The sequence below is a fragment of the Panthera uncia genome, chromosome C2, assembly GCF_023721935.1.
Source record: "Panthera uncia isolate 11264 chromosome C2, Puncia_PCG_1.0, whole genome shotgun sequence".
Taxonomy (NCBI): Eukaryota; Metazoa; Chordata; class Mammalia; order Carnivora; family Felidae; genus Panthera; species Panthera uncia.
In genome coordinates, this window is record NC_064810.1 from 111,958,045 (window position 1) to 111,977,544 (window position 19,500).

General features: G+C 38.9%; 1 protein-coding gene across 3 annotated transcripts in view; it reads right to left on the minus strand.

Annotated features, from left to right (window-relative positions):
• The window catches only part of RNF13 (ring finger protein 13), a 162,139-nt gene extending 145,545 nt beyond the window's left edge, over positions 1-16,594 (minus strand). Inside the window, exon 1 of one of the 3 annotated variants that reach the window (XM_049629714.1) lies at positions 16,447-16,594. The gene's annotated coding sequence lies outside the window, so the exon portion shown is untranslated. Of the gene's footprint in view, positions 1-15,828; positions 16,105-16,446 lie in introns of those variants that run through there. The other 2 variants (XM_049629716.1, XM_049629713.1) reach the window with 2 other exon arrangements.
• Positions 16,595-19,500: the final 2,906 nt, after the last annotated feature.

A 19,500-nucleotide genomic window follows, 5' to 3' on the forward strand; every position in this document is an offset into this window, starting at 1 on the left:
AACCTTTATGGTTTTATACATGTAAAATCATGTTATCTGTAAACAGAGATAATTTCACTTCTTCCTTTCTAATTTGGTTGCCTTTTATTTCTCTTTCTTGCCTGATTGCTCGGGCTAGGACTTCCAGCACTCTAATAAGGACTAGAAGTGGTAAAAGCAGGCATCCTGGTCTTATTCCTGATCTTAAAGGAAGAACTTTCATTTTCAGTCTTTTACCACTGCATATGATATTAAGTGTGGGATCTTCATATACAACCTTTACTATGTTGAAGTAACTCCCTTCTTACTTATTCAATGCTTTTTATCATGATTTTTATCAAATGCTTTTTTCTCCATTAATTAAGACGGCCATGTGTTTTTTCTTTACACTATTAGTATGATGTATTACTGATTATTTTTCATATGCTGAACCATCCCTGAATTCTAGGAATGCACTTGATCATGGTGTTGTTGAATTTGGTTTGCTAGTACTTTGTTGAGGATTTTGCATTACTACTCATAAGAAATACTGGTCTGTAGTTTTCTTATAGTATCTATCAGTGTCTGGCTTTCATATCAGAATAATGCTGGTCTTACATAATGAGCTAGGAAGTATTCCCTCCTCTTCAACTTTTTGGAAGAGCTTAAGGACTGGTATAATTCTTTTTTAAGATATTTGGTAGACTTCACCAGGGAAGCTATCTGGTCCTGAGCTTTTCTTGCTAGGGAGGTTTTTGATTATTGATTCAACCTCCTTACTAGTCATAAAATCTATACAGATATTCTATTTCTTCATGACCTAGTCTTGGTAAGTTGTCTGTTCCATTTCAACTAGGTAATCCAATTTCTTGTTCTACAATTATTCACAGTACTCTTTCATAATTCTTTTTATTTCTGTAAAATTGGCAGTAATATGTCCCTCTTTCAGGTTTGATTTTAGTGGAGCCTCCCTTTTTTTTTCTTAAAGCTATCGAAAGGTTTATTAATTCTGTTGATCTTTTCAAAGAACCAACTCTTGATTTTGTTAATTTTCCCTTGGCCTTGTTTTGGAGAACATGAGCACCCTGGCTGGCACACATAATTATCTGTATAGCTGAAGAGCACAGATGCCAGTTACTCATCTAATGCTGGTCTGGTATTTGCAAAATTTTAAAACTTCCCCAAGCATCACAGTAAATCCTAAGCTCCCTTTAAATCTATGACAATACCATACAACTCATCTACACAAAAATACAGACTAAAACTTCATTTTACAAATGGGGCTGCATTTAATGAATGTTTAGGACCAATATTACTTTCAGGAAATTCCTTTCCAAACAACGTTTAATTCTGAAGATAACTCACATCCTGACATCAACTAGTTTAGTGCCAAATAACACTCATGAAACAGCTAATCAGCTCCATAGGAAAGCCTCTGAGTAAGCTCTTATTCTACTGATTCCCAAGCGACATTCCTGAGCATCACTAGCGTTCCAAAAATGGACCAAAATACTCCACTGCTAAAATAATGGTAATCTCTTCCTAGTTTGCCAAAAGATTTATTTTTTTTTTTCAACGTTTTTTATTTATTTTTGGGACAGAGAGAGACAGAGCATGAACGGGGGAGGGGCAGAGAGAGAGGGAGACACAGAATCGGAAACAGGCTCCAGGCTCCGAGCCATCAGCCCAGAGCCTGACGCGGGGCTCGAACTCACGGACCGCGAGATCGTGACCTGGCTGAAGTCGGACGCTTAACCAACTGCGCCACCCAGGCGCCCCTCTAGTTTGCCAAAAGATTTAAAGGATAGTAATTTCAATTTGGTTTTCTCCATAAATGTATCTTATACTACAATAAGCATCAAAAGCAAGCATTAACAGAAAATACATGTGAACAGCTAGTTAATGACTTTAGTGTAAAATTTATAATAGCCAAATCACATTTCATAAAATAGGTTTTTTAATAAATGTGCTAATGGTCATGTATGTATATTGGATACATGTGGTACTATGTTTCCTCCAAAATAGTGTTCTCAATTCATACAAAAATTGATTATATCAATAACTACATAGTGTTCCTTAAAAAGCATCATGACTTCCAAGAGTTTTAACAACTGGGAACTACTAATATACTGTAGTTAAAAAAAAAAACCCAAAAAACTATGCTGTATGGGAATTTAAGAAATGGTTTAGAGGTTGTCATGAGCAAAAGTGTTAGAACAAAAAACAACAAGGCTTAACTTTTTAAGCAAAAATAAGATACCTAATAGTTCTTTGCAAAAAAACCGAAGGTTGATCCAAACTGAAAGCAAGCCTCACCTAAGATTTTTAACTATTGCCATCAACCAAAGCAAAATTTTTTTAGATTCCATGAAAATGCTTTACAATTTTATTTTTCCAACAAATGAAACAAAATTAACACATTTTTAATTTCAAAAGGTTAGCAAATAAAAAAAAACATCAATTCTTTCCAAACTCAGGGCTTCATACAAACTATTCCCAATGTTTTGTATGTAATCATATCAACTTTTCTCCCCATAGAAACAATACTGTTTTTATTTTCTTTACATATTACCTGCATGTTTTAAAACTTTTGTAAAGCCTATTTATATATTGTATACCAAACAAAAATCTAGAAGAAAATGCACAGAAATCTTAACAGAAATCCATTACACTTCAAGTTTTCTAAGTGTGCGTTACTTTTACGCAAAAAAAAAAAAAATTATGAGCAAGCAATAAGGTCTTATAATTCACAAGTCTATTCACAATTTAAAGATCTGAAGTGTGCAATCAAAAGAAGTGTAAAAAAAAAAAAAAAAGGCGGATCTTGAGCTGAGAGTTAAGAAATCCAGCTGTCGTTTTCTCTCTGTAAGCACTGCATAATACTCAAAAGGTTCCATCCCACACTACAGTTCTTATAGTTAGTTGCCATAAAGGTCAAATGTAGCAGCTATTTGGGCTCTGAGGAATGTGCATCAGTTGGCAATAAGTCACGATGAACCACAGATGATATCAACTGTGATGCCATAGATTACCAGCACCCCACTTCCACTGGCAAAGAGCTCAGCACTGTGCTCACCAATACCAAAACTTCAAATTTTTAGGTCTGTCTCCTGCAACCACTCCAGGGATTAATTCTGTATTAGCAGAAATTCAATTAGGAGACAGAAACTATAAAGTAAATTAAATACAGAATGTTTAACAGAAGTAATTAGTAAACTAAGATGTAGGAAGGGATGGCAAGGAGCGAGAGAGAAGGATTCTATACTTTATATACAGTTTATAGTATGCAATTATAAGTCAATAAAGCAGTTTTTAATTTTTTTAAGAAAATTATTAAACTATGATTTTAGTTTTTCCTGATTTTGTCTTCTGTATTTGGGGCCCATGGCTGAGGCAGACCATCACCAGATGTCCTCAACCATATGTACTGCCGACAGACCACGCAGCAAGAACAGGAAAAGGAAAACACAAGTCACAGGAACTAGGAAGGAAAATACCCTTTCTCTAGTAAATTCCCTCTAGCACCCTGTCTCCTCCAGCATCCTGTCCCCTGTAGGACCCAATAAAGCTTAATATCATGCTCTTTGTAAAGAACTGCTTAGAGTCCAGTCCTTTATCGTGGAGCAGGTGAGTTTGGAGTAGAAAGATAACAAATTGATAATTGACATGGTTATCTTTCTGTTCATGACAGTATTTAAATAAGGCAGTGCTTCTCTCATTTAACAATAGGAAAAAGAGGAAAATGAATATATGGCCATTAGCCTGTATTAAGGCACAGACTCTCTTTCCAGTTCTGAAAGAGCACCCATAGTCTCATTGAAGTAGCATTTATTTTTTAAAGCCACACAAATTTCATATTCTATTCTAGGCTATTATCCATGTATGTTTAAAATAATAAGTGTTCACAATTACACAACAATTGATTATTATGTTTATAAGTTTCTAGTAGCTGCCCATATTCCTTGGCTGGTAGGCCCCTTTATCCACCTCCAAAACCAACATTGGCAGATGATACCTTTCACATCCCATTATTCTAAACTCCTCTTCTGCTTCCTTCTTCTAAAGACCCTGCCTGGAGAATATAGGATAATCTTCCTACCCCAAAGTTCTTACCATATCTGCAAAGTTCGTTTTATCACATGAGGTCCAGGTGTTAGGATGTGGACATCTTTGGGGTCATCGTTCTACCACAGTAATTATCCCATTTCTCATCAAATTTTCAACTTATTCATGTAGATCAGTATGGGATTATACTGATTTCATTCAATGGGTTATAATCTGCCATAGTAATTATTTTTTGATGCTTAATTGTTCCCGACTTGGCTCAAACAGCTTGTGTCTTTTTTTAAATGTTTATTCATTTTTGAGAGAGAGAGACAGAGAGAGAATGAGCGAGGGAGGGGAAGGAGGGACAGAGGATCCGAAGCAAGCTCAGAGCTGACAGCAGGAAGCCTAATGTGGGGCTCGAACTCACGACTATGAGATCGTGACATAAGCTGAAGTGAGGTGCTCAACCGACTGAGCCACCCAGGCTCCCCAGGCTTGTGTCTTTTTTATATGTCTCCATCATTCTTGAGCCCCTCTTTGTTGTCTGACAAGATTTTCAAGTCTCATCTTGTAGTTTTCCTGCCTCAGCCCTAAAACTGAGCCATTTCTCCAAGGAGAATATCCTTGTTTGCAGGAATTTTACATTAAAGTATTTAGAGCATCAGGTCAACAACTTACTCCCAAATGACTGAGGAGGAAAAAAAAAAAGGTCACTATACTGTTCTTACAACTTTTCTGGAACTTTGTGATTACTTCAAAATAAAAAAGTCATACATTATTTTATATTAATCATGCCTTCCGAAGTTCAAAATAAATTATTTGAGGTTTGTGTAAATATTAGTGCAGATGACTGAAAATTTACCAACTATAAAAAATCTGGAATTCACTAGCATAATCAGAAGATCACTTAACATTATGTTGGAAGGACACCCCAAACTTCATATTTAGGATAATCTCACATCATAAAAATTAAAATTATTTAGTATTCCACTTTCCAACTTCATATTTATCTATATGATCCTATTCATTTGGGAAAAAAGTAAAGGACTATTAAAACCAATAAATGTTACAAAAATCAGTCATGTCTCCACACAGCAGCAATGAATAATTGCAAAATGAAATTAAGAAATAATTCCATCTATAACAGGTATCCAGAAGAATAAAATACCCAGGAGTAAATTTAATCAAGGAGGTAAAAGACTTGTACACTAAAAACCATAAAACATTGCTGAACAAAATCAAAGGCCTAAATAATGGAAAGATACCCCATGTATTAGAAGACTTAATGTTGTTAAGATGGCCATACTACCAAAAGAAATCCGCAGATTCAGGGGCGCCTGGGTGGCTCATTCAGTTAAGCATCTGACTCTTGGTTTCAGCTCAGGTCAAGATCTCAGTGTGTAGGGTCGAGTCCCGCGTCGGGCTCTGCACTGACAGTGTGCAGCCAGTTTGGGATTCTCTCTCTCCCTCTCATTCTGCCCCTCCTCCCCCTGCGCTCTCTCCCTTTCAAAATAACTAAACTTTAAAAAAAAAAAAAATCCACAGACTCAATACATTCCGTGTCAAAATTCCAATATCCTTTTATTCAGGAATGGAAGTCATTCCTCCAATTCTAACGGAATTACAAGTAGTCAATATAATTCTGGGAAAAAGAGAACAACGCTAAAGGACTCATACTTCCTGATTTCAAAATCTTACTGTAAAGCTACAGTAACCAAAACGGTGTGGAATGGGCCTGAGGATAGACATGTCAACCAATGGAATTAAGACCCCAAAACAAACCCATACATCTATGCCCAAGTGGTTTTTGACAGAGGTGCCATGACCATTCAAAGGGAAAACAACAGTCCCTTCAACTGTACACCAAACTCAAGATATAATAGGTGAAAATTAACTCAAAATGGTTTGGTGACCCATGAAATACAAACTAAAATGATAAAGCTCTTATAAGAAAACATAGGAGCAAGTCTTCATGACCTCAGATTCAGCAATGGAATCTTTGCTAGCACATCAAAAGCCAACAGCAAGAAAAAAAATTGGGCTTCATCAAAAGTAAAAACTTTTATGCATCAAAGGACATTATCAGGAAGTGAAAAGACAACCCACAGAATGGGAGAATACTTTTAAATCATATCTTCTAGGGGTCTAGAATCCCGGATATATAAAAACATTTACAACTCAATAATAAAAAGACAAACATCCCAGTTAAAATATGGGTAAAGAACTTGAATAGACATTTCCCCAAAGATATAGAAAGGGCCAACAAGCACACGAAAACATGTTCAACGTTATTCGCCATTAGGGAAATGCAAATCAAAACCATAGTGAGGGGCGCCTAGGTGGCTATCAGTTAAGCGTCTGACTTGGGCTCAGGTCATGATCTCAAGGTTTTTGAGTTTGAGCCCCACATCGGGCTCTATACTGACGGTTCAGAGACTGGAGCCTGCTTCAGATTCTGTGTCTCCCTCTCTCTCTGCCCCTCCCCTGCTCACAGTCTGTCTCTCAAAAATAAATAAATGTTAAAAAAAAAATTTTTTTAAGCTATAGCAAGATACCACTTCATACCCACAAGGATGGCAACAATATTAATTTTTAAATGGAAAAGAACAAATGTTGTGGCAATGTAAAAACTAGAACCCTCATACATTACCAGTGAGTTGTAAAATAGTTCAGCCACTGTGACAGTTTGGTGAGTCCTCAAAAAGCTAAACATAGGACTACCATATGACCCAACAATTCCACTCCTGGCATATACCCAAAAGAAATGAAAACTGGTACTCAAAACAAATCCTTATATATGAATGTTGCCAGCAACAATACTCACAATAGCCAAAGGGTAGAAAGAACTCAAGTGTCCATCAATAGATGAATGGATAAAGTGTGGTATCTACAGGGGCACCTGGGTGGCTCAGTCGGTTAAGCATCCGACTTCAGCTCAGGTCATGATCTCAGGGCTTGTGAGTTCCAGCCCCACATCAGGCCTTGTGCTCACAGCTCAGAGCCTGGGGCCTGCTTTGAATTCTGTGTCTCCGTCTGTCTCTGCCCCTTCCCTGCTCACGGTCTGTGTCTGTCTCTCTCCCTCAGAAGTAAATGATTTAAAAAAAAAATTTTTTTTTTAAAGTGTGGTATATACATACAATTACTTAGCTGTAAAAAGGAAAGAAGTAGCGACACCCACACCAGTGTTGCTGTAACAAGGCAGAACCTTGAAAACAGTATGCTAAGTGAAAGGCCCAGACACAAAGGTCACACGTTATATGATTCCATTTCTAGGAGACTTCCATAATAAATAGGAGGTATCTATTTTTTTTTTTTTAATTTTTTTTTCAACGTTTTTTATTTATTTTTGGGACAGAGAGAGACAGAGCATGAACGGGGGAGGGGCAGAGAGAGAGGGAGACACAGAATCGGAAACAGGCTCCAGGCTCCGAGCCATCAGCCCAGAGCCTGACGCGGGGCTCGAACTCACGGACTGCGAGATCGTGACCTGGCTGAAGTCGGACGCTTAACCGACTGCGCCACCCAGGCGCCCCAGGAGGTATCTATTAAACCTAGCGAAACAGAAAGCATATTTGTGGCTGCCAGGGGTTTGGGGCAGCAGTAAATGGGGAGTAACTGCTTAATGGGTATAGGGTTTCATTTTGGAGTGATAAAAATGTTTTGGAACTAGACAGAAGTGGTAGTTGCACAACAATGTAACTGTATGAAATGTCACTCAATCGTGCACTTTAAAATGGTTAGTTTTAGGTTATATGAATTTCACCTCAAAAAAAAATTTTAATTAATGTTTATAATAAATGTTGGACAAATGTGTAAATTACAAGCACAGTTCTTTTTTGAAAGTCGAACATGTAAATTCAAGCACAGTAACTAGGCAGATAAAGTACTCTTCAACATTTAATGAGGTATTTTACATCTAAACAAAGTAAGAGTTCAATTCCCACTCTCTCTCTCATGACTTGATTTAGAAATATTCATCCATCTCGTGGTGTTTCTCCCTAGAAATTCATTTCCTCTATAAAAGTTTACCTGAATATCTCAATTATTAGAAACTGAGCCTGAACTAGAGTCATATTCATTCAAACTTCAACAAGTTTCTAGCCCTTTAGAACGGATTCTAAATCAAATTCTTATAACTGACCAGTTCTCTTACTTCAATAAGTAGACGATCCCAAAATTTCAGTTGTTTCTTCAACTTAATGTGGTTATGAACATTTAAATGTCTTAATGTTCAAATATTTCATAGTTCTGATATCCTAAAACCACAAAATTAACATTTGTCCTCAGAGTTAAGACTGATTTCCTCAAGCAGGGCTATATCATTGAAATAACATATCTTTCTTGTGTACAATTCTCTTAAGAGGAATGTAAAGGTAGATATACAAATGCCTAATCATATTACTTCCTGCATAAAATTTGTTAACAGGTTAAACAACTTTCAGAATAAAGTTCAAAACTAAACTGTAGCTTAGCAGAGAAAGTTTTCCATAACGTCTCCAGCTTTGTCCCTTGCCATTCACTCTTCCTCAGTCTTTCTTTCTTCTCTGACCAGATGAACTTTCTCTTCTCACAGCCTCTCATTATGTAATGTGCCTTCTCTATGCCACCACAATGTAGCAAAACTAAATTGTTCATCACTCCCATTATTCTTTAAACTCCTTGAAGTTAGAGATTATAGCCTTTTCTCATTTGTATACTCAGCACCTGGCACAAAATCAAAGGCTGTTAGAAAATTAAAGTACGGAAATACGGATAACTATTAAGATCCATTATTAGAGTCTAAAATACTATGGTTTGTGACCATTCCAGAGGAGTTGGGGAGTGTAGTTCTAAAATACTATGGCTTCTGGGGCATCTGAGTGGCTCAGTTAGTTAAGCGTCTGACTTCGGCTCAGGTCATGATCTCAAGGTTTGTGAGTTTAGCCCCACGTCGCACTCTGTGCTGATAGCTCAGAGCCTGGAGTCTGCTTCAGATTCTGGGTCTCCGTCTCTCTCTGCCCCTCCCCCACTCATGCTCTGTCTCCCTCTCTCTCTCAAAAATAAATAAACATTAAAAAAAATTTTTTTTAATACTATGGCTTCTTTTTCCTACATAATGGCAAAAAGTAAAACTATACATTAGGTTTTGTTTGGCTTCATTTTTTAAAATTATAATGCAGTCTTATTAGTAACTAACATCAAATAGATAACATTAATTTTGTAGACATATTTTTTAAATATCTACCTCATTAATTAAGAGTATAAATTTAGTCTGACTACCATCCAATGGAAGCTCTTTTATCTGCATTAGTAAAATGAAACATTACTACAATCAACATTTTTTAAGTCTTAAAAGTAGAAATTCTTTGACTAAAAAAGTTCCAACATCATTTTATAAATGAGGAAATGAACTGAGAGGTGCAGTAATATAGTCACCCAACTAATTAGTGGGCAAGTTGGGTCCACCCAGATTCCCTTAATGTTGATGCTTTCAGCTCCAATATAACTTTATTTCCATTTCAGCCTCATAGACAAGTAGGCAATGCAATTTACAACATCCTTCATTTTTGCCCAATCCTCAATCTAATGAGTACTTGGATCCTTAATACTTACTACATTTAACTGATTCCTTTATCTTTAAGATTTGTTCCCTTTAACATATTTCCTTCTCCCTATCATGGATGTTTAATGAATACCTACATTTGCTGAGTATAAATACATCAAAGTCATTCCACTGGGAAGACGAGGAAATGGGTAGACACACATGAGTAAGAATAACATAGTCCCTTATTTCAAAGTGCTCTACAATATTAGTTACAATCTGGTATCGTACTCTTATTATCTTTTTAAAATTATGACCTTATACATACATAGTATAAGAAAGATCTAATTGGGGTGCCTGGGTGGCTCAGTTGGTTAAGCGTCCGACTTCGGCTCAGGTCATTACGTCACAGTTTGTGAGTTCGAGCCCCACGTCGGGCTCTGTGCTGACAGCTCAGAGCTGGAGCCTGCTTTGGATTCTGTGTTTCCCTCTCTCTCTCTGCTCTTCCCCTGCTGATGCTCTGTCTCTCTCCTTCAAAAATAAATAAACATTAAAAAAAAAGATCTAATTACTTTTCATTATTAAAATATACATTATTTCTCCCTCTAGAAGATAAGGTCCATGAGAGCCAAAGATTTGTCTCTTTGGTTCACTGATACACTCTGAGTGCCTAGAACAGGGCCTTCCATCAAAGGTACTTAAATATTTGTTGACTGCATGAATGCTATAAGTATTAGGATCCAAATAGTAGGATGGAAGTACTATTTCCAGTAATGATGTGACAAAACATGTAAACCTTTCCTTACCCTAATGTGTGTGCCTAACCTCCAATTTTTTATTTGATTGGCCAATTACTCAGACCTTATATTAAACAGAACTAAAATTAGTTCACAGATGGATAAACTATACTGTTTAACATCATGCCCTACCCAACTGCATCAAACCCTAGTAAATCTGCCAAGAAACCTATAAGCCCTTCTACTACTTAGACCTGAGCCCTTTTTCAAGTATAAAAGGTCTCCAGATGTTTTCCTTCTTTCCTGTAGCAGCTCAGAATTGGGATTATCATTCTCATCATTTTACAGAATGAAAAACTGAAGCCAGAGAATGGTTAGCAGAAAGTTAGATTCGTTCACAGAATCTCTATTCTTCCTACCACATCATGCAGCCTTCTCCTGTTATCCTTTGAGACTCTTCTCCCACATTCCTGGCTATAAATACAATCTCTCTGGGTTCCCTCTTCTTTGCTGTCCCCATAATAAGCACACAGGCTCTCTGATTGTAAAGGTTTTGCTATTAATAATTCAGGGTAACAAAGACAAGAGGGCAAAAAGAACAAATCTGGAGATGTTACAACAATTCAATGCTCAACATGTGTGTGTATAAATGCCTGGTACTATATAAAAATCATAGCATCTTTCCAAGTTCTTGCTGTGAGAATCCCAAGCCTCCAAATTTACTGGTTCTCTTCTGAAATAATAAATATGAGCACTGCTAGGTTTCCAAAATTTTCCCTCTCTACTACTTTCCCTCCCTTCCTCCCAGGACACAAAATATATTACAGGGAGAAATAGTGGGTACATCTCTATCAAGTGAGAAATCTGCATTTCTAAGGACGGACCTTCAGGAGTCACATCACTCCTATAAAATTCTGACCCACAGGAGGAGGACTGCCTTAGACCATCTCCTCACAGTGTGAAAAATTGGCATTTTCTCTTTTTACGGAATACACAGAGCTCCCAGCTCCCACTTTACATTTCCAAACATTTGAACAACTCCTCAGTATCAAAATTAAAATCCCTATCATAAATTCTCCTCCTAGGGGCACCTGTGTGGCTCAGTTAAGCATCTGACTCTTTTTTTTTTTTTTTTAATTTTTTTTTCAACGTTTTTTATTTATTTTTGGGACAGAGAGAGACAGAGCATGAACGGGGGAGGGGCAGAGAGAGAGGCAGACACAGAATCGGAAACAGGCTCCAGGCTCCGAGCCATCAGCCCAGAGCCTGACGCGGGGCTCGAACTCACGGACCGCGAGATCGTGACCTGGCTGAAGTCGGACGCTTAACCGACTGCGCCACCCAGGCGCCCCAAGCATCTGACTCTTGATTTCCGCTCAGGTCATGATCTACAGTTTATGAGATTAAGCCCTGCATCAGTAGGGCTCACAATGACAGTGTGCAGCTTGCTTGGGATTCTCTCTCCGCCCTTCCCCTGAATGCGCGCATGCTCTCTCAATTAATTGATTAATTAATTAATTCTCCTCCAACATTTGCTTCTACCAGGACTTGTTCTTCATCATAATATCTTTTTTTTTTTTTTTTTTTTTTTTTTAATAACATCACTATCTTAGGCCCATACTCAGGTCAGTTCCCAATGTTGATGTCAACATTTCTCAAATCTATACCCTTCATTATAATCCCACCATCACCTTTTCTTGCCTCAACTACTCTAATTAAACTCCAGGTATTCCTACCTCCAGGCTTAAGCTCCTTCACTGTATTTCTGCTCCATTTTCATATCCATAAAGAGGGCTTCTTCTCAACTAAGAATAGTGTACAAAATCTTTATCTGGCATTTAAAGATCTCCATACTTTGCATCGATCTACCTTTACCAGCCTGTACCTTAAACATACAACCTCAGCAAATGTTCTCTGCTTTCCTACCTCTATTTAGTTGCTTGGGTAGCATCCTTATGAAGAACTCTTTCCTCTCCCATCCTCCTCCAACTGCTAATAACCTTTCAAATGATCACATCCTCAACATAAAAGGAAAAAGGTTGAGGCACGTATCATTCATTGAACACATTCTGTTCAGTGTTTTACAAATGATCTTAATCCCCACAAAAACATAATGGCTTAAGAGTATATTTTTGAGGAAGGAATTGAGGAAATGGAGGGCCAAAGGAGCTTACCCAATCTAAACAAGCAAGAATCCAAAATAACCTCATAGTATTTTGTATTTTTCAATAAAACATGGCACAAGATGGACAAGCTTGATAGTCAGGATGCCTAGGTTCAAATCCCAGTTACTCCACTAGCAATCTGTATGAACTCAGGAAGTTATGTACTTGTAAGGTCTTTATTTCCCCATCTATAAAAAGGGAATAATTGTACTACTTACCACATCAGTAACAGAATTACATGACATAATGTAAAGTGCTTAGAATTGTATTTGGCCCATAGTAAAAAAATCAATGTTAACTGTTATTAGTGTTGTTATTTTATTTATAGGCTATAATATGTGAACTGACAATACCAATTATATGTTCTTATTGTTCCCAAATCAACTTTTGGGCAAAAGCTGTATAAAGCTTGGGCTCCTGGGTGGCTCAGTCGGTTAAGGGTCCGACTTCGGCTCAGGTCATGATATCGCAGTTTGTGAGTTTGAGCCCTGCGTCAGGCTCTGTGCTGACAGCTCAGAGCCTGGAGCCTGTTTCAGATTCTGAGTCCCTCCATCTCTTGGTCCCTCCCCTGCTCATGCTCTGTGTCTCTCAATAGTAAATAAATGTTAAAAAAAAAAAAAAAAAATTTTTTTAAAAGCTGTATAAGCTTAACAATATATTTTTTTAAATTTTTTTTAATGTTTATTTATTTTTGAGAGAGAGACAGAGAATGAGTGGGGGAGGAGGAAAGAGAGAGGGAGACACAGAATCTGAAGCAGGCTCCAGGCTCTGGGCTATCAGCACAGAGCCCGATGCGAGGCTCGAACTCACGAACAGTGAGATCATGACCTGAGCTGAAGTCAGACTATTACCGACTGAGCCACCCACGTGCCCCAACAATATATTTTATTATTGCTCAATAAATATTTGCACAACACAGGAATCTTTAAACAATGATTAAACTGCCATGCTTTATTAAAAGAGATTCATTTGTCTATTAGTTCTGTTTCCTCTTTTGGGGAAACTAACAATGCTTCCTAACCTTCTTCCCTTTTTTAGGCCACATGAAACTACCATATGCAATGCCACATGGTAGTAATATGTCAAATGGCACAAAACCATTATTGAGACTCAAACTTATTTGTCTTCTGCTATATGTTGCTAACTCCCAGGTTTTAAAATGTCCAAAATGACACTTTTTATTTACACACCAAGTATTTCTAGGTCATAGTAACATGAAGCAAGTATACCATGATATCTGACCAGGCCATTTCATTTTATACATCTTTATGGCAAGAACTGTAAGGCATAAAATATTTTAATTCAAAGATATAAACTTATCATACCCTTAGTCCTACCTTAACTTTGCTAAAATGAGTGCCTGAAAAGCTTCTGATAAGTATGTTACCCTGGAATGCAGAAAAATATCAAGGAAGGGTGTTGAATGCTATTAACAGTGTAAGCCCCTCCAAAATGCTTGAGAGAAAGAACTTTGAACTAGGATAGATGAGAACTTATTCCAAACCCTTCAGTATTAAACCTCACAAACCAAGATTATGTCCATACGATTTACTATTACATATGGTGATACCACGCTGGCTGGCTTCAGATAAAGACAAAGTTAAAAATACACATATTAATAAAACACTTGTCATTCCTGACATGGAAATAACTGAGCTCCTACCCAATCGTTTCAAAGACAAAACAAGCAAACAAAAACAGACCCCCAAAAACTTTGAAGCTTAACTGTGTAACAGACATTTTATTTCAACAAATTCCTACAATTCTTCCCTTACTCACAGGTAAAGTCACAGAATCAGCAAGAAGCAGAGCTGAAAGCTGGACCCAACCATATTTGGATCCAGTGTTTTCCATAATCCACAATGACATGGTATACATTTGCATCACTCTCTTCATATACACACATTTTATTAAAAAACTGAAACAAAAGCTTCAAAAGAATAGTCTCACTCCATAGATGTCCTCTGATATTTTTTCTCTTTCTAATGTTAATGTCAATGTGCTAAATTGATTCCCATTAATTGAAACCCATTAATAAGTCTCCATGGGCCCCAAACTACAACACTGCACTACAATTAAAAAAAAAAAAAAATTTTTTTAATGTTTACTGAGGGGGGTGCGGTGAATAGGGGAGAGGCAGAATGAGAGGGAGACAGAGAATCCGAAGCAGGAGGCTCTCGGATGTCAGCGCAAAAGCCCTATGTGGGGCACGGAACCTACCAACCATGAAATCATGACCTGGGCAGAAGTCAGATGCTCAAGGACTGAGTCACCCAGGCGCCCCTGCACTACACTTTTTACCTCCCGTTTAAAATTCCTTTTAACTGCTACAACAAGTCTAGTTTTGTTTCTCTGAAATGGAACTAATCTTCCCAACCCATTAAAAGCTGTCCTTAAAAAGATAAAACCCTTGAAAGCCCTTTAAATCTTGAATTGATCTATTTCTCTACTACAACCCTTTGGAGGCACACCCATCTTAGTTATTTATATTGTATCAAAAACTGCAGATGTTCTCCTTGGAGAACAACAGATCATTGTTGAAAGGAATGCGTTAGTTTTCACTGTTCCTGCTGCATCACTGAGGAACATTTCACACTCAGGGCAAGTTTGGGGCAACAGAAACGAACCTGAGCAGCTGCCCACGGTGCTGAAACGGAGGATGAAACAATAATTTTGGAAATTTACTCCTGCCAGATTAGGACAAAATAAAGGAATTCACCAAAAACTAGCAGAGAACACTCAGTGGCTGCCACTTAAGTTGCTTGAATGCTTCTGGGATAGCTTGGCTTTTGTGTCTGCCCACTCCCTCACTGGGACAGAGTTCTTACATCAGTGCAGGTCAACTCCGTAAGTACCCTGGTAGAGCTGCTGGATTTAAGAGGACTGGGACATGGAATCTGTCCCTAGTAGAGTCGCGTTCCACCTTCAATCTGAGCTTCCAGTCGGGGGTGGAGGAAGGTTACAAAGAAGGGAGGTGACTGCCCTCCTTTTTTCAAAGACTACATAGTCCCCGCAACTGTAGTCAAGCGATATCTCCCGGGGACTTTGCGGCAGGTGACTGACCAAGAGAAGCCTTCTAAACATCTTCCCAGGCTCCTGCCACCGCAGGATGGGAATGTGAGAAGCCAAACAGATAATACAACAACTTTATACACAAATTCAAAGGGTGGGGGTGGGGGAGAGCGGGAATCTGCCGTCAGAGGGCAGAGGGTTTTTGTTTTTGTTTTTGTTTTACCTTTTGCAAAAAGCCTATTTCCTCCGCACCCAGCCTGGGGAGGAGCAGCAAAGACCTCAGCAGCCGGGCCGCCACTGAGGGCCGGTGAGGGGGTGTGTTCCCCCCGCCAGGCCCCAAAGGAATCAATCCCCTGCCCGGCCGCCGAGAGGCCAGAGAGGCTCTTACCTGGAAGCCTGGCCCCGCAACACAAATAGGCTCGCCCACCGCGTCGCTGCGGGAGAAGTCCCTACCCTGACTTCATGACTGAATATCCGCACCGACCCCCACAGCCGGAATCGAAGTGGGGACGACAACACCAAGGCTAGACGGAAGTCCCGCCTCGCGGGCCTCATTGGCCGGCACGCGAAGACGAAGAAAAACCATTGGGCCACAGAGCTGTTTGCTAAGGCCCTTCCCACTCTCACACAGCGTCTCGCTGCTTGCTCCAGCTGGCAGGGAGAAAAGCCCAGTTCGTGGAGTGGCGCCTTGGCCGCGTGATCGGTCTTCCCGGGAAAGGAAGGGAAGGGGGGGGGGCGGGCTTCTGCAGCGCAGCTGAAGGATCCGCTTTTTGGCAGGGGAAGGGGCAGGCTGGCGGAGGGGATTGGCTGTGAAAGCCTACCACCCACTGTTCGTCCCCAGGCGTGGAGGCTGTGGGGTCAGCAGGGGACCATACGGAGCGGCCAGGGCCAGCCGGCTTGGTCCGCTCTGGCTTTGGGACGAAGCAGCCCGAGACCCAGCTGGCGGGCTGCCCCTGGGCGGGGCTGGCTCTGGCACTGTTAAGTCTCTTCCCTGCACCACACTCACCCGACTGGCTGAAGGGGCGAGGACGAAATCTCATCCCCACTGCATGGAGTCCAGGCTGAGATCCGATGGATGGGATCAAGTCCCACCAACGCCTTAGATAAGAGTCCGGGTCGCGTTGTTAGAGATGCGAGCAGACTGAAGGCTGAAAGCGAGTACCCGGACGCCTGGCTCGGAGCCGTGCTGACGTCAGCACTCCGGGCCTGACACGCGCCATCCCCGGGACTCAGCAAAAGTCAAACCGTGTGATTAAGCCCTAGGTCAGCCTTTTAAAACCCGAGCCTCCTTTTGGCGAGCCAAAAACAAAACAAAACAAAAAAACTCTTCCTACCGCCCTTCTGATTAACCTTCGGACCCGAGTATCCTAATCTTAAACCAAGCTACTTTGAAATTTAAATTACCTGGATTGGAACATCCTCACTGATTAAACCAGTCACCAACTAGCAACTTTAAAGAGGCACTGTGCTTACGGCAAAGAATGCCAGGAAACCTAAATTCTGGTCCTGCTTCTGCTTCAAAATAATGTCCCTTTAAAAATCCATTACAGGCTTCACATTCTTCAACCTCATCTTTTCAACAAAGGAGGGACTAAAGGGGGTTATCACCAAAAGAACCACCTGTAGAACACCACTGTTGTAACTTGTAACCTTGATTGCCCTCGGGATACCTGCGTGGCTGGCACAAAAGAATGGGAGGAAAACTTTCCCTACTGTGTATGCCTTTTGAATTTTGAACCTTGTGAATATTATGTACTCAAAATTTAAACACAAAAAATTTTAAAAATAGAATTCAACAACGGCCATCAAAGGTACTTTGCTCTCTTATGTATTATGGCTACGTATTCTATACATTCTTTGATTTTCATTAGTTATGAAGACATTCAATACTTAATACACAGATCTACCTCTAAGAAAGTCATAAATAAAGGGGCACGTGGGTGGCTCAGTTGGTTGAATGTCTGACTTAGGCTCAGGTCACGATCTCACTGGTTTGTGGGTTCAGACCACCGGCTGCCAGCACAGAGCCTGGAGCCTGCTTCTGATTCTCTATCTCTCTCTCTGTCCCTCCCCTTCCTGTGCTCTGTCCCTCAGGAATGAATAAACATTAAAAAATATATATTTTATTTTAAAGAAAGTCATAAATAAAAATCAGAATTGGGAAGGAAAGGGAGGGGGGAACAAACAGAAAATCAGAATTGGAAATATTACATAAAGGCTAGTGTAATAAATGCAAACATAGCCACAATATCTATAAGCATTTTATTAAATTATCTCAAATTGGTTTTATGTTAAATCAGAGTTCTTGAACGACATCAAAAAAAGCAAAAAATAATATTGTCCACATTTTACATGTTAAAAAAAATAGCTTTGTTTATTTCTTAAATAAAAGCACCTTTAGTATAGAACATTTTAATCTGACTTTATTCTCCTCTTCAGATCACAACAGGTATAGTTCTTCTAGTTATGAACAAGGTAATGTGCGAGCCGTACTGCATTTATGCAGAATTATGCAGTTATTGTCTGCAGAAGCAATTATTCTCCCCATTGTGCTGACTGAAGATAAATTGGAAGAAAATAGATTGGGAAAACGTACCAATTTGTTTAAAAGTAGGTTAGACAGCAAGATGGATAGATATCTTAGTTACATAGTTTTCAAGAACATGAAGTGTTAATATGGCACATGATACTAATAGTTACTAATTATCTCTGTATATTAAAAAACAAATAAAGGAAAATTAGCTTTTAGGACTTCGTATCTCACAGTTTGTTTGGTTTTTTTTACATCCTCCTAAAAGTAGAAACAGATAGCATGTGAAATTGTAGTATTTCCTACCTCCAAAATATTATAAGACTGCAACAACAACTAAAAAGACAAGATACCCAAATGCCTAATTGTCTAAAATGGCTTAGAAGTAGTTCTCTCTAGTGCAAAGAATGCAGGCAGTGTCTTTAAGCGCTGATAACAACTAGAAACATTAAGATGATTCTCAACCTTATTATATTTACAGTCAGAAAATAAATGGTAATTTTACAATCAGAATAAAACCTATTTTTATTTTGAAAAGAAAATAAAATTATTACTGTGATAAGGAATGGAATCCATAAAAAATCCATAGGAGTTCATATATGTAGGAGTAGGCACATTTGAAAAAGTACAAAATGTAACTAAAACTGTTCTAGGGAGTTTTGGGCCAACATTTAGAAAAGACTCCCAATTCTTCTTTTTTTTTTTTTTTAAGATTCCCAAATCTTTACCAGATTCCAAACTAATGAATAAGTTCATCTTGTAAGATATATAGTGAAAAGTTCAGAACACGAAAAGACAAGTATCAGGTTTTTCAACAATGCTTATTTTATTTATTTTCAAGGGAATTGAAAAAGGTCAGACCAAAAAAAAAAAAAAAAGTCTGTTTCAAGTTAAATGCCTTATTGGGGTGTCTGGGTGGCTCGGTAGGTTGGGCGTCCGACTTCGGCTCAGGTCATGATCTCACGGTTCGTGAGTCCGAGCCCCGCGTCAGGCTTTGTGCTGACAGCTCAGAGCCTGGAGCCTGCTTCGGATTCTGTGTCTCCCTCTCTCTCTCTCTGCCCTTCTCCCACTCATGCTTTGTCTCTCTCAAAAATAAATAAACATCAAGTTAAATGCCTTATAAATGATCTGGTGGTTGTTTCCCTTGGGGTGAGTTGTCTGCCTCTCTCCCTCCCTCTCTCTCTCTCTCTCTCTCTCTCTCTCTTTACCTAAGATGAATGACATACAATTTCAACTTTTCCTTTCTTATTAGGAACACTGAGAAGCAGTCTTCCTCTATTTGCTAACAAAGTTATTACAAAATAAGCAAGCAAAAATTTATGTGATATAAAGTTAATAAAGATGGAAGAACTCAGGAGTGTGCTTTGAGACATTTTGGGAAACAATTTGGCATTATCTGGAAAGGCTGAAAAAGAACATTTTCTATGACACAGCAATTCCAACCCAGGGACTATACCCTAAAGACACACACACACACACACACACACACACACACACACAAAAGAAACAAAATAAATTCACATGCAGGTA